General features: G+C 42.9%; 1 protein-coding gene across 1 annotated transcript in view; it reads left to right on the top strand.

Moving 5' to 3' along the window:
• Positions 1-14,435, top strand: part of EPS8L1 (EPS8 signaling adaptor L1) — a 235,832-nt gene that overhangs the window by 67,591 nt on the left and 153,806 nt on the right. The window lies entirely within an intron of this gene.

The raw sequence follows: 14,435 nt of genomic DNA, 5'->3' as shown, positions 1-14,435 counted from the left end.
TTTGGGGTTGGTCAAATTCCACTATTGCCAGTACACCCCAGACTGGTATGCCGACTTTTGGCCAAAACCTCAGTCCACCAATTGTCTTCGGGCACGAGCCAACAATTGCAAAATCGCCAATCTCCCAAAATCGTCCCTACTGATAGCACAGGGCCGGACCCCGCCCTGTGCAGGGCGAATGGGTGGGATTGGTCAGATTTCACTATCGCCAGTAGACCGCACAGTGGTATGCCAACCTCGGGCCATCATTTCAGCCCATCAGCTGTTATGGGGCTGGGGCCAACCCTGAACATACATACAAACATTCCCAAATATATATATATATATATATACTTTGATTTGATGCTATATTTGGAATGGCCTTACCAGGCGATCCCCTTATTCCTTACACGACACAACCAACAACAGATAATGGCGTTATTTATGTAGATACAAAACATCTATTGATGGTGGGAATGATTGGCTAAACAAAAGGTCTTAATGTCACAAATGTTGGATTTGCTCGGCCTGCAGGATGGCATATCTGCGGAAGCATTCTTTTGGTTAAAGGCACATGTGCTGTGGGAACTAACATTTGACCCCAGCCAGGTACATATTTGCTCCATAATAGGTACTGTCAAGAAACGAATACAAAGGCATGTACGCTCCATATGTGACACTGTGGATACCCATCCTATAACAATGCATCTCATGATTAAAATCCATATGGTCTGCTCTACTTTACTAAAATCCCTGCCAACCAGAGAATAATATCAACTTGATCCTCGAGGAGGAGGCAACATGTATCATTTGTTTAAGGAAATGTGTTGCTCTTGATTTTAATACTGATAAAGAACTATATGTGTGTCTTCATATTGTGCCAAGTCCGTTATATTCTCTGCCAGTGTTTGTCTATAATGTGTATTGCATCTCTGTTAAAATCATATTTTTGAGGATGGTCCATCCTAACACCAAGAATGAATGTTACAACTTGCTAAACCAATAGTATGCCCCGGTCTCCGACACACACACACACACGTCTACAACATCTACATCTGTAGAGAAACCTGTGCATCACTTTATGATTGCAGCCCAGTTGTGACATCGCTAGTAACCCAGCATAAGAACATGGCATCACTTCGTAACCGTACTAAAATCAAAACCTAAAAGCCAGAGCAATGTGACATGTATGGTTTCTAAAATAAACATTCGTTCCACTTCTCCTGACACCGCACATGATATGAAAGATGACAGCCACGTGCCCACAGTCCCAACAAGCCATGAGGCACTAACATCTTCACAAAAAACAGTAGTTCTCCAAAATGCTTATGGTATGCCCAAATGGAGCACAAAAACAATTTTGAAAAGGCAGTTTTCCCTGCCAAGTAGCACAAAGTTAAACATCATAAGCACTGTATGATGGAGGTTGAGTTTGTGGCTACCTTTTTAGAAACCATAAGTGGCAAATAGTGGTGTTTTGTTTTTTGTGTAGCAATGACAACATTCTTTCTACTATCGTTGTTTCAGTATATATATATATATATATATATATATATATAGTACTGGAATATATATGTTACCTCAAATGGCTTATTCTACGTTTACATTTCAGATGTCAGGGTTTTTGTCAAGCCTTTTTAATCCCACCATAACTTTGCTAGTATTTGCTCAACATATCTCAATGCTCCAAAATAAAAGGATGTCAGACTAGACTTAACCGATGATCCCTAATAAGTGTGAATCATGTATGCAGCTGCCTGCAGCATTGGGAGCTCTCCTATAAGACAAGGACAATTTCCTGGTGCAGAGGTCTTGCATTTGAGTTAATTTAAATATCCATAATGCATTGCTCATGTGGCTCAGAACTGGGGTGAACTTCCAATGAAGACTACAGGCTGGTGCTGTGGGGTGTGTTACTCAGCTGAAATTGTTTATTCTGCTTTCATGTTTCAGGTGAAAGTGTCTCTTTTCAAATATTTATAAACCTACCATAACTTTACTGGCATTTGCTCAACATATCTCAATGCTCCAGCCACACGAATGTCAGACTATACTGCACAGATGATCCCTAACAAGGGTAAATATGTATTCAGTGGTTTGTATTATTGAGAGCATTCTGTTTTTGGTTGCAAATGATTTGTATAAAATAGCACCAGCCTATTAGACAAAGACAATTTCGTTGACTGAAATGCTTGCATTTGAGATCATTTTCACACCCGCAATGCATTGCTCATGTGGCTCTGAAATAGAAATTAGCTTCTGGCAATGATTTTTGGGTGGCGCTGTGGTGTTTAGGACTTAGGTGAAATGGCTTCTTCTACTTTCACATCTCAGGTAGGGTAATTTTTTTCAAGCCATAATAAACCAACCATAGCTTTGCTGGTGTTTGTTAACCATACCCCAATCACAAATATATCAGACCATACTGCACTAATGAGCTCTAAGAAGAGTGAAACATGGATGTAGTTGTCTGCATATTTGAGACCTACCTGTCTTGGGTTAAAATTATATGTATAAAATAGTACTGCCCTATGAGGTAACGGCACCTTCCTCATGTGAAAGGCTTGCATTTAATCTAATTTGCATACCCGCAATCCATTGCTCATGGGGTTCTTAACTGGAAGTGAACCTACTGTGATAGATACTGGGTGGCGGTGTATATATATATATATATATACATATATATATATATACATATACACATGCACACATATATATTCAAGGAAAAAACGCTAGTTGCAGGGACGTTAAGGTGAGAACTTACTGCAAAAAAACCTAAAATTCAGCTAAAGCCACCTTAACTTTGTGGCCCCTGTTGCACAGCCTTTGACCACAATGATGACATCCCTGATAACAACCCTGGTGTCATCACTAATTACATCATCTATGACATCCCTGGGGACATCACATATTACATCATATATGACACAACTGATTACATCTGTGATGGCATCAGACATAACATCATGTACTACTTAGCTAATAAAAGCTTTGATTAACTAATTAACAATTTAGGTTCTGGCCTTAGCTGTGGCCTTTGCCTTGGCTATGGCTAGTTAGTGTTGTACAATATACAGGGGCCATGGCTGAAGATCTGTCACTAGCCATGGCTAAATGTCATAGGTAGTGGCCCTTTAATGTGTTAGAATATACAGTGTGCAAGGACAAAGGCCTGATTTTGACCTGTGATATTGTGAAGATGGCAGGCTTTGAGAACTCACCATGTATTTAGGAAATATGCAGTGGGATTAAATGATTTGCCATGGATCACACACTTTGGTTATGCAGCGTGCTACAAGCCCCTTGTTTTATGGTAAGTCACTTGGTGACTGTTGTGATACATTGCACAACCCCAACTAACTGCATTTAAGCAGCACGGAAAAGGGAAAAAATGACCAGCTGCAAAAATAACAAGTGCCCATGTACTTTTGCCCCCATAGCAAAAATCAAAAGCTGGCACCCATGAATAAACGCAAAGTAAGTGAACATATATCTTAAAGTGAAATATACACAGGAAGTTGAATTGACCTTTCCCTTAGAAGAACGTGCACAAGACAAAATAGCATTGGACTTTAAAAAAAAGTAACGAACAACAGAAAAATAACCTGAGAGAGGAAATGTTCTAATCAATATGCCTCCAAACAATAAAAGGTGCTCACCTTTTAAACCCAGCAATATGCAGTGAAATATTCCCTGGAAAGCAAAATCCCAATATGAAACAAGTGCTTGTGGTCTTGTGCGTAAGCATCTGCAGTGAGTAAACTTGGCATCCTGAGTAAAATCCTGGTAGCCAAATACTTGAGCAAGCTTGCCAACCTAAAAAAAAAAACAAGGGGTTGTGTCCGCCCTCGGAAAAAAAGTTACGCTGTCTACCCCCATGTGTCCTTTACTTGTGCCTTGAACGTTAGCCACAATCAGGGGAAAATAACTGCACTTGTGTTCAGGATTGTAACCTCTCTTGCCACGTCCTGGGCAAATACTCATGACTTACTTGCTTTCTCATCATTTCCCCTCCTCACTCCCATGCCTGGCTTTCAACAATACTGTGCTTTACAAAGAAAACTTGAAAAGTACACTTAGCAAATTGTGTCACTCAAATATATAAATCCTTATAGAACTATGTTAGGCTGAAAGTGTACAGATGGGGCATTATTCCTCCCATCTTGACTGGCAGACTACAAATACCAGAATGCAATTCAGCAAAAGGCAAACCAATGGACTCTCAGAGAGCACTGGGAACATAGAAGATCTTTAGACCATATTAGGGCATATTGTATACATATATGCTCCAGATTAGATAACTGTTTTAATAAAACAAAAGAGAAAAGTGGAGCTGACCTTTTCAAGCCCAATAAAAAAGTGGAGGAAGATACCTTCAGATTCAGCACATGGTTTGCTCATCAAGAGAGTAATGTGTGCCATTGTTGCTAAGCATTGGCATATATTAACCAGTAACAGAGATCTTAATAAAGTGCTGGGTAAATATCCCCAGGTAACCTTTCCTGGAGCCCCAACATTAAAGAATATATTGTCGCCAAGTGCAGCACATTAGAATCAGACATCTAAAGATTGGCTCTTCAATGCATCTGAGACAACTGTTTTTTTTAAATGCCAAAAATGCAAAATGTGTGATTTTATCTATACAGATGGTTTTTGAGATACAAGAATGAAAACTGTGCACTTACAAGCACATAATGACATGCCTAACTTGATTTTTGGTTTATGTTATTATATGTAGCCGTGGCCTAAGGTACGTAGGGTCTACTATTGGCCCATTAAAACTATGTATATTACAGCTCTAGAGGGCCATAAAAAATGCTGATCCCAGTTACCCTGAATTCAGCATTTTATAGAAAAGCATAACCGCGATGTTCGGAGTATGACATTTTTGGGTTGGCCGTATGTTCCTGAACATGAAAGAAAGGGTAACAGAGAACTAACGTTATGACAACTTGAAGCCAAATGAATTTTTAAACTAAATACTTTAAAACCATTTGGTTGAAATGTAGACTCAGAGATGTATGTGTTTTTGAATTGAATAACAATGCACTTTATGACACATTATATGATGAAAATTAATTACTAGCTCATTATATAGACATGAGATACCACCGGGATATTATAGCAGGCGGCGGAAACGGGACATCTCCATTCCCGTGGACCTCATGGGAATGGGGTCACTGAAGCACTGGCACCGCTGCCAACTAGGGCACATATCCCTAATTGTCTTCAGAATTTCAGCCAAATCCGTTGCATGAATCAAAAGTTATTAGCAATTCATTTTTTCGGGTTTCTTATGGGAATCTGACTCAACTCATATATATATATATATATATATATATATATATATATATATATATATATATATATATATATATATATATATATAGAGTTATACCATTTGCATGTCCTTCAGGCACACAGCCAGATCTGAAAGAGAGTGGGGATGGGTGAGGTTAGGTTAGTGGAGAGGAGAGAGAAACGGGATATGAAAGATAGCTTTGCTGCTTTGTTGGCACATGCAGACCGGATGTACTCTGAGCTCCACATGCAGGACACTTTTTAGAGCTGCTGGAGGTATTTCCGGCCACCCCACCGGCAAACCTGGACAACTTGCAAAGACAACCTAAACATTTAAATAATACATGAGACCACATCTCATTAACAAAGCCGTTTTGTGTAGTTTAACCATTATTATCATTCAGGATGGATGCCATGGTGTCTCCCAGCCAATCAGGAAGGTCAGATGTGGGCCTTCTATCATGGTAGTGCCCACGTACTGAGCCTCCTTAGAAGCAGGCAAGCACCATCTTCCCTCCCGGGGCTAATCCTTCACTTGACACGTGTCCCCTTCCCCGCTCCCTCACCCCTTCCACCTCCTCCAACCACCCCACATACCATCCCGACCCAGACCCCACTTACCTGCTCCAGAAACTCACACTCTACTGCCCCTTACCTTTCGCAGCAATAGACACCATGGAAAGGTAGCAGTGACTACATGTAGTTCCCTTCTCCCCATGCCCATGCCAGGCATTTTTTAAAGTTATTTTTTAAGTTGAGAAATGGCAACGGTGCCATTTCTCAACTTAAAAAAACATTTAGCAACCCAGAAAGAACGTGGGTGGGCACAACCAGCCAGGTTATGGTGCCGGGGCCCACTGTAACTCGGCCCGTGGGACATTACCAGACTGGTAATGCCCGCCCACGTCTGGGTGTATTGCTTAATTAAACTAACATGTGTTACTTGACCACCAAAACTCCCAATCCTTTGTTGCTACCAGCAGTATGTGCTAACAGCCTAACAGATCTCAGGGGATGTTATTTATCGCTTGGGATAATAACTCTTTCCCAAACTATGGCCCTTGGCTTTGCCTCAAACCATAACTTGAGAGCAGGCCATTATCCGGCGATAACGACCCCTCCCTCGGACCATAAGTCTTTATTATGTCCTCTGGAAATGTTACTGGTACACATGTACTCTGCATTGAATCTCTTGATTTGTATGTGGACTGTGCCCACACCAATCCTACTCTTGTGCATTCGACCATTTGACTATCTGGAGGGGTGGTGAATACAAGGTGGCACAGACTGAACTATTGGGAGGGGTGGTGAATACACGCTGCACATCTTTTCATTTTTGGAGTTAGAAAAGGCCTAATTTATGCAACTTATAGTAACTGTGGTGATCAACAGAATACCCAAGTGACATGTTTACAACATACGTTATTGTTGTCAGGATGGAGGTCAGTTAAAAAAAAAAGGTTATAAAGGTGCTCTGTGTTCTGAATAATCTAACCATTTATGCAGGACAGGGCTGGGCTACAGTGCAGTTAGGGGTTGGCTGTCTGGCAGGAAGCCTGCGCTCCCTCATGTCCTTTGTCTAATCCCCCATTTAAGTTCCAAAGTATGGGGTCTTGACAGGCACCCAGCCCACGCCTTGGCAGGTTATAGTGCACAGCCCTCTTCGTAGCACTTTAAGGATCCTCGGAATGTATTGCACCCAGCTCTCTTCCTGACAGCTATCAACAACAGTCTCAGGGTTACAGAGCCCAGCTCCCTCCTTGGCAGTCTAAACCCAGTCTCATTGTTATAGTGACCTGCCTGCTCTTTGTCAGTTATTAATCGCATTGTCAGGATGTAGCGCCTAGCTCGCTTCTTGGCAGTTATCAGTCGCATTCTCAGGATATAACACCCACCATGCTTCTTGACATTCATCAAACACAGTCTCAGGGTTGTAGCGCCTAGCTCCCCTTTTAACAGCTGAACATAGCCAGGGACATCATTTACGGGTTGCCAGTGGTAACAGCTGCGACCTTGTATTATGCCTAGTAAGAATATCTGGGAGATATACTAACTTTGTGATGCCTTTAGCAGGAGAGGAATCCTGTGCGCCCTGCCTCTGCAGCCCCACGGCATCAAGGCAGCAACCTCTGTGGGGCTGAAGGTACATGGCCAAATAAAGCTGCACTTGCCATCTGACGGCAGTACCTCGGCATGGGAGGCTGTGTGACGCTTATGATATCTGTGCCAGGCATGTGAGGTGGCAACTAGCATTAGCACCATGGCGGGGGAGCCAGCCAATCAGGTGGCTAGCAATGCAGGCTTGAACCGGCGGTGAAAGCCCACGTTCCATGCAGCCTGATGGCCGTCTCCCCTGCCGCCATCTTCCACCCACCCTCCGTCCCCTTATTATTATTTTTCCCCCAACCTCTCCACTTACCTTATTTCCCACCTTCTGTTCTGCACCCAACAGCCGCTATGGAAAGGGAAGAGGGGCTTCGTACGGAGCCCCGTCTTCCCTTTCCATGATGGCCATCTCGGAACACTCTTTTCGTTTCGTGAACGGGATGCTATGAGACGCCTCGTTCACGGAGCGAAAATACTATAAATTAACACCATCGCAGCCCATGGGATAGGTGTTGATGGCCTAAGGTACCCGTTCCACAGGCATCACCGGGGGGGTAACGGCCAGGGGACCATGTTAACTACTCTCGCTTCACTTGGCCCGTTAACTCGTGCCCCAGGCCGTAACCCCCCCACTGATGCCCGTGGAACGGGTACATAACGCCACATAAAATTCTAGTTTTTATTCCTATGAGCCGGTAAGGGCATACAAAAGTGATGCCCCTGTCTCTGATAGTTCTGCTGTGGATACCCGTGCTATAGCATGACTGCACTTATGGCATATCATGACAATATGCTCGTTCCCTCTTGCTGCCATCTTGCTCTTTTTTCCAACTCTTCACAATTAACACACATGGGGCCCGATTCATGGGATTTTTTGCACGGTTCAAAGTGACTTTGCACTGCCGACACAAACCCTGATTCATAGAACTGTGCAAAGTGTATTTTTGTAGTGCAAAGTCATTTTTGCACTACAAAATAACTTTGCACTCATCAGTAGCAGGAGGGGAGGGGATATGTTTGTCCAAGTAGGGATGCGTGTTCTTAAAATGTGATAAGTTACTGGTAAGCATGGGTGTAGGACTCGGGAGAGTATAGCTCGGTTTAGAGCAGAGTTTTATTGTGATGGCAATATCTAGAACTGACAAATCATGCTACTAGAGGTAGTTAGATATTTAATAAAGGATTTTATTGCATGTTTTACCATACATTATAGTAAATGTTCCTTATTTTTTTAAAGCAATTGTTTTATGTTTGGTAAACATCAGGCCCTGATGCCCCCGGGCCTGATGGTTTGCGCGTTATAAATAAACAAATACAAATACAAATACAAATAAAAGATCAAATGTATTTCTATTTTCAATGAACAAAATGGCAATGTTCGAATACAATAATAACTTGCATTAAGTTGGTTCACATCACCGTGGCAAGGAAATTAATCTGCTATCTTACTTTACCTTACATATTCATTATAATTAATAATTCGGTGGCTGGTTGCCCTTCTCGGTTGTGTCTTACTAACTAATTACAATTAATCACAGTATATGTATAGCAAGAGACAATACATCTTACCAAATATGGTCAAGGTCTATATTGAGTCTTAAAACAGCACTTCCTAGGACTGGTTGACGACGGCCATCGTGGCTCTCTCTGAAAAATAATTACCTTTCCATGCTGACTTCAAAACAAGGTATCTGTCTGGCACTCCCCTCCTCATGAAGGGATATAGGTATGCCACGCAGTAAAGAAAATCTAGGCTCTTTATCGCCTTTTGTTTTTCTTTTGGATTTTTTCCATTTCCTCAATCTTTTTTAGGGAAAACAATGTTTCCAGACTTTTTCAGAATGTTCTCCACTGACTGAACTTGTTTTTTCCTGTGTTTCTCTAGAGCCGAACATTAGTTATGAGGTTTTGAAACATGATCTAATATGGAGATTGACCACATTTGGGAATTTCAATATTTTTTCTATTCATAGTTTTAGAAAACATGATTATTTTGGTTAACTAATGAGGAATAATTGTGTCCTTCAAGGAGTGCTGTACCTTCTTAGAGAGTGCTTATGCAGAGTTGTTTGACTCTATTTTTCTGTTATTAAATATCATTTTGTTATGCAATACACCTTGAGCTTTGATAACGAGTTTTTCTGGAGCAGCCTATTTGCAATGGGTCTACATTTGGACAGCATGTCTAGGAATATATCCTGAACTTATAGTGCAGCGTGTACATGTGAGCAGTATGTGAGTGCCTGGATAACTGTGGGTACACTCAGTTTTTCTTGCTACTTTGGATTTGTGATCCCGCTGTCACCAGATCTTTTGTGCCAGACAGCTCCTCCAAACTCATGCACCCTAGTATCTGGAACACTCTAAGGAATGGAATTGTACTGCTTTTTCAGTGGTGCCCCCCTTACTTCCTCACACTAATATGGACATTGACCACATTTGGACATTTCAATATTTTTCCTATTGATAATTTTAAAAAAAACTTGGATTCTTTTGGTTAACTGATAAGACATTATTGTGTCCTTCGAGAAGTGCCGCACCTTCTTGGATAGTGCTTAAAGCAGAGCTTTTTCATCAGTATATCTCTTTCCTCCCTGACTAGCGGGGTATAGATGATATAGACTTGTTAAAATGAAGGAGCTCCTTTACATTCAGCTTCTAATATAACCAATCTATGACCCTGAATTACATTTGGTCTGGGCTGCATTCAGCGTATTTCTGCCCACATACATTCTCTTTAGGTGTTTTCGAAAGCAAAACAGCAAAGATTTGCTGTTGGAAGGTAACAAGACCTGAAGGCATTGTCCAACCTTTTGGGGTGTCATAACATCTGCTCCCTCACCTTTGCATTCGGCTGTCAATGAAGAAGGCAGTTGCAATGAGGTGAGGCCAACATTCTAAGCAGAAAAGTGATCATAACAGAAGCAGACTTTAAATTAGAGCTGACCGTGATATCATTGAGTGTAACATATCATCCCAATCACATTAATTGCATTGAGCATAAGATATTTCATAGAAAATATATATATTGGAAAGTATTTTTAAAAAAAGAAATTACTTTCCTCTTATGTACTGGGAAGTATTGGAAAAAAATGAAAATACTCCCCTTTCATGTAAAATATGAATTTGCCACGTGGTACAGCTTTCCTTTGTTCTGCAGAATCCCAGAGGCAGAAGGGCAGATTTAATAGGATGTTAAGATGTTGGCTGTGACGCAACACATTGCGAATCAATGCCTGAAAGTGAAAGTGACACTGTGACTTAGGAAATTGGTCCCAGTGTCCATTTTACGAGTGGAAGATCACCTTACAGAAGTGTTTTGTAATGGCGCTACCCCCTTGGAAAACACTCTGTGAATCAGGCCCTTTGTCCATTTGTCGTGTCAGCATCAAACCAAGCATTTAGTGTAACCCTTCCATTTGATCTAATCATTGAATTTGGTGTAACCATACATTTTCTCCTACTAGATGTTAAGTATTTGGCCTGGACGTTTTTAAAACATTGGCCGTGCTTTCCCAGCCACAGCTGCAAGCCAACAACTAACCGCTACTTAAGAAATTGACCACACTTGTATGTCTAAGCCTTTTAGATAAGACTAACAACAGAAGCCAAATAGCTATTTTTCACTCCTAACATACATTACATTCATTAGAGATAGTCTGGGTGGGGGAGGCAGCATGCCGCCATCGTGGGAACCAATCTCCTTGACGGTGATGCTATCCCCATGTAAGTAGCTCTGAATTGACGTCATCACTTACACACCCACTATGGCCAATATTTTGCTTTCCTTTCCAAACATGCACACACGCATCTAAGATAATCCCCTAGAATATCTAACCACATCGACTACGGTCACCAAGGGCGTTCAACCAAGGAAAAAGCGCATTGAGGCTACACAAGTGGGGAAAGAGCGCTGTATAAATAACAAAATACAGTACAATACAATACAATATCACAAAGGTAACAAAAGAAAACAAAGGCAGTTTGCCTGACGGTACAGCAATCAAGTACGCAGTATTGAGGATATAACGTTTAAAGGGGGCCATGGAGCGAAGAGTGGGGCCTCCCTAAACGTATATTAAAATGCATCGACGCAGGACAGTATGAGTGAATGTCACCTTCTAGACTAATGCGCGACTTTGATAACTGCTAATCCACCATCAGTTTCTGAGCAAGATGTGAATAAACAAGAATCAACATGTTTCAGCCTCCCACCTCAGCTGGGAACCTTCATCAGAGCATATGTGTGCCTGACATCTTAGACCACTGCAGGTCAGAAAATGGGACGGGCGCCTAGAAGGGTGTTCTGTTACCTCTATCATTTGTGTAACTTTTGCAACTAAAAAATGTTAACACTTTTGGCTAGCGATCAGCAAAGGCTTTCCATGCCATGTCTAATTAAATCTGTTTCCCAGGCGTACACTTTTTTAAATTAAAAATCCAGTGATTAGCTGATCATATGTGTGGCCAAGTACAGGGGGCTATGAAGCCTCCGGTGCAGGACACGTGTGTGGGCAATGCTGCGAGATGGTTTAAAGTGTAAACCACCTACATTTTCACAAGAATGCATGTCTCGGAACAAAAAGCAGAGCAAGTGCAGCATTGCTTTTAACAAGCTCATCTTTGAGGTCATTGTTCTGTGTTTGTTTATGATGCGTATTAAAGAACTGGTTAAAAGTAACCTTTATTTAAAGTGTTAAAAGAGTTCAAGATTGTGATGGCAGCAAGCTTCTCCTTCATGAACTTAATGAAATGGATAAACACATATTTATAAAGGTGGTGAATGTGCAAGGTTTTTAACACCTCCATTGGTCCCCTTCCGATGAAAGATGCAGCTTTTCTTTCAGCGGGATTGATATTGAATGCTGAGGGACAGCTATGGCCGCACCATTGGTGACCTCAAACTATCAGAAACACAAACATTTAAGCCATTCAATAATCAAGGACTTTTGCAGAAAAATGTTGGAAAGCATTTTCATTTTGCAAGAAGTCTTACATCCCATTGCATTTTTTTTCTGTTGCACTGGATTTTGCAGCAAATCAAACTTCGGCAAAGGATGAATAGTCAGCAACGTATCTACCCTAAAGGCTAAGACACCAGTGACTCCATGTCACTTGGGCCAGCACGATTCCAGTCCTGCGTTCCTAGCTATAAAAAAAAAACGAACGCATTCTGGGAAATGTAGTCTCGCTCTCTCCACTTCGACTGACCCATTTGGACTAAAATTCCTGATGAACATGGACTGTAGAAGAAAGTCCCAGGGGTAGAAACACGGTGTCCCGGTGACATGGAGTCATTTTGTCCCCCTACCAAACAAGCGCAGAAAGAGTCGTAAAAAAAGGATGAGTGTTAACAGTTGTGTTAAAAGCTTTACCAGTGGAATCTAGGTATTAGAGTGCCAAACACCCATGGTCTATAACTCAAGGCACTTGAATTATGCTGACCAGCTTACGTATGGCACAGTAAACCCTTAGCCAATTTGAGGCTGTAATTTATCAAACACATGAGTCATTGAGCTGGCACCTTTCATAAATCCAATTGGAAAATGGGACCCAAGCACCTTTTAGAGTGCTAACGCTAAAAGCGCTGCTCTGGGGCGTGCAGCCATCTAACCAACGTACGTGTGAGTGGGAAAATGAACTGAAAGGTGATGTTACACCAGTGCCTTAAGTGGCACTACAAATCGAGCCGGGGCTCATCGAGGGGGCGTGGCCTAACAGCGGGGGTCCTGCTGGCCAGTGAGGCCACGCCCCCTGGACAAGCCCTGGCTCAATGGGCTACTGGCACCCCTGCCAGGCAGCCTTTTGTAGAGATCAGCACCCTCTCCCCACAGGGGAGAGGGTGCTGATCTCTGCATTTGTTTTCTATAGGCTTGCCTGGCAGGGGACAGCGCCTCGCCTGTTCAGCCTTAATGGTGGCGCTGCCCTTCGCCAGCTGGGGAGGGGCAGCGTCACCATTAAGGTTGAAAGGGTGAGGCCGCTGGAAGCAGAGGCCTTTTTCCTAAATACTGAAACTCCCGCGAATCCGCGGGAGCTTCAGTATTTAGAAAGCAAGGCCTCTGCTTCCAGCGGCCTCACGTTTTCTCTATAATGGTGGCGCCGGCCCACAGGCATCCCTTGATTAAAGGGATGCCTCGCAGGTGCGGCGCCACCATTATGGCTGAAAGGCATTTTTTTCTGAAGCCTGAAGCTCTCGCACACGAGCGAGAGCTTCAAGCTGTAGAAAAAAAAACTTTTCGTGTAGTGGCTGGGGCTGCAAGGGGAGATTAGTGGGCCCCGGCAGGGCCCCGCCTCAAAACGAAATTTCGGAGCCTGCCGGGGCTCAGCCCCGGCAGGCCCCGGCCCACTTAAAGCCCTGTGTTACACTCTACAATGACTGCCAGTGTGAGGGCGCCGGTGGCAGGCCTGGGACTGTATTGGAATTTCGTGAGAGGTGGGAAAATAATGCAGTGCATGGCTAGGAAGCAGTCTCCTCTCAGAGGAATTCCAAGAACATGATTCTGGGCTTTCTTATAAGCTGAGTTTGTGTTGCAAACGGTGGGTTTTCCATCCTAGAGTTTTTCAAACCATTCTAAACGTTTGCAGGACCTCAGGCCACTTTGTTCAGTGAATACAGGCTCAGAGGATGCCGGCTGTTACATGTTCCAATTGATCCCACTCCTCCCTTTCTACTTAATTTGAAAAGTCTGCTAAAGTCCACTCCTTTTCACGCGTTCTTAGAACCTATAAAAGCGTGCGTTTCTTCTTGTTCTCTCCTTCTTTTCCAAGCACTCGTTATATCTCATCTGGGCTCGGGTAATGCTTTCCCCACTGGTCTCCCCAGATCCACCCTTGCTTCTCTGAAGACAGAGCTTCCCGCTGCTGCCATGTCCTGGAAACCCAAGCATATCAGGCCTGATATAGAAGGCCTGCACTGGCCCTCCAGGAGTGTCAGGACTAGGCCCAAGCTGTCTAATCTAGCACAGGAGGCTCGTCATGCCAGCCCCTTGCTGCTTGGCTGCCAAGATCCTTATCTACGGTGGCCGACATGGACTAACGAGCTGCAGCAC

This window comes from Ambystoma mexicanum, chromosome 1q, assembly GCF_040938575.1.
Source record: "Ambystoma mexicanum isolate Mex_15411 chromosome 1q, UKY_AmexF1_1, whole genome shotgun sequence".
Taxonomy (NCBI): Eukaryota; Metazoa; Chordata; class Amphibia; order Caudata; family Ambystomatidae; genus Ambystoma; species Ambystoma mexicanum.
The sequence above is the reverse complement of the archived record's forward strand: the minus strand, read 5'-3'. Positions and strand labels throughout refer to the sequence as shown.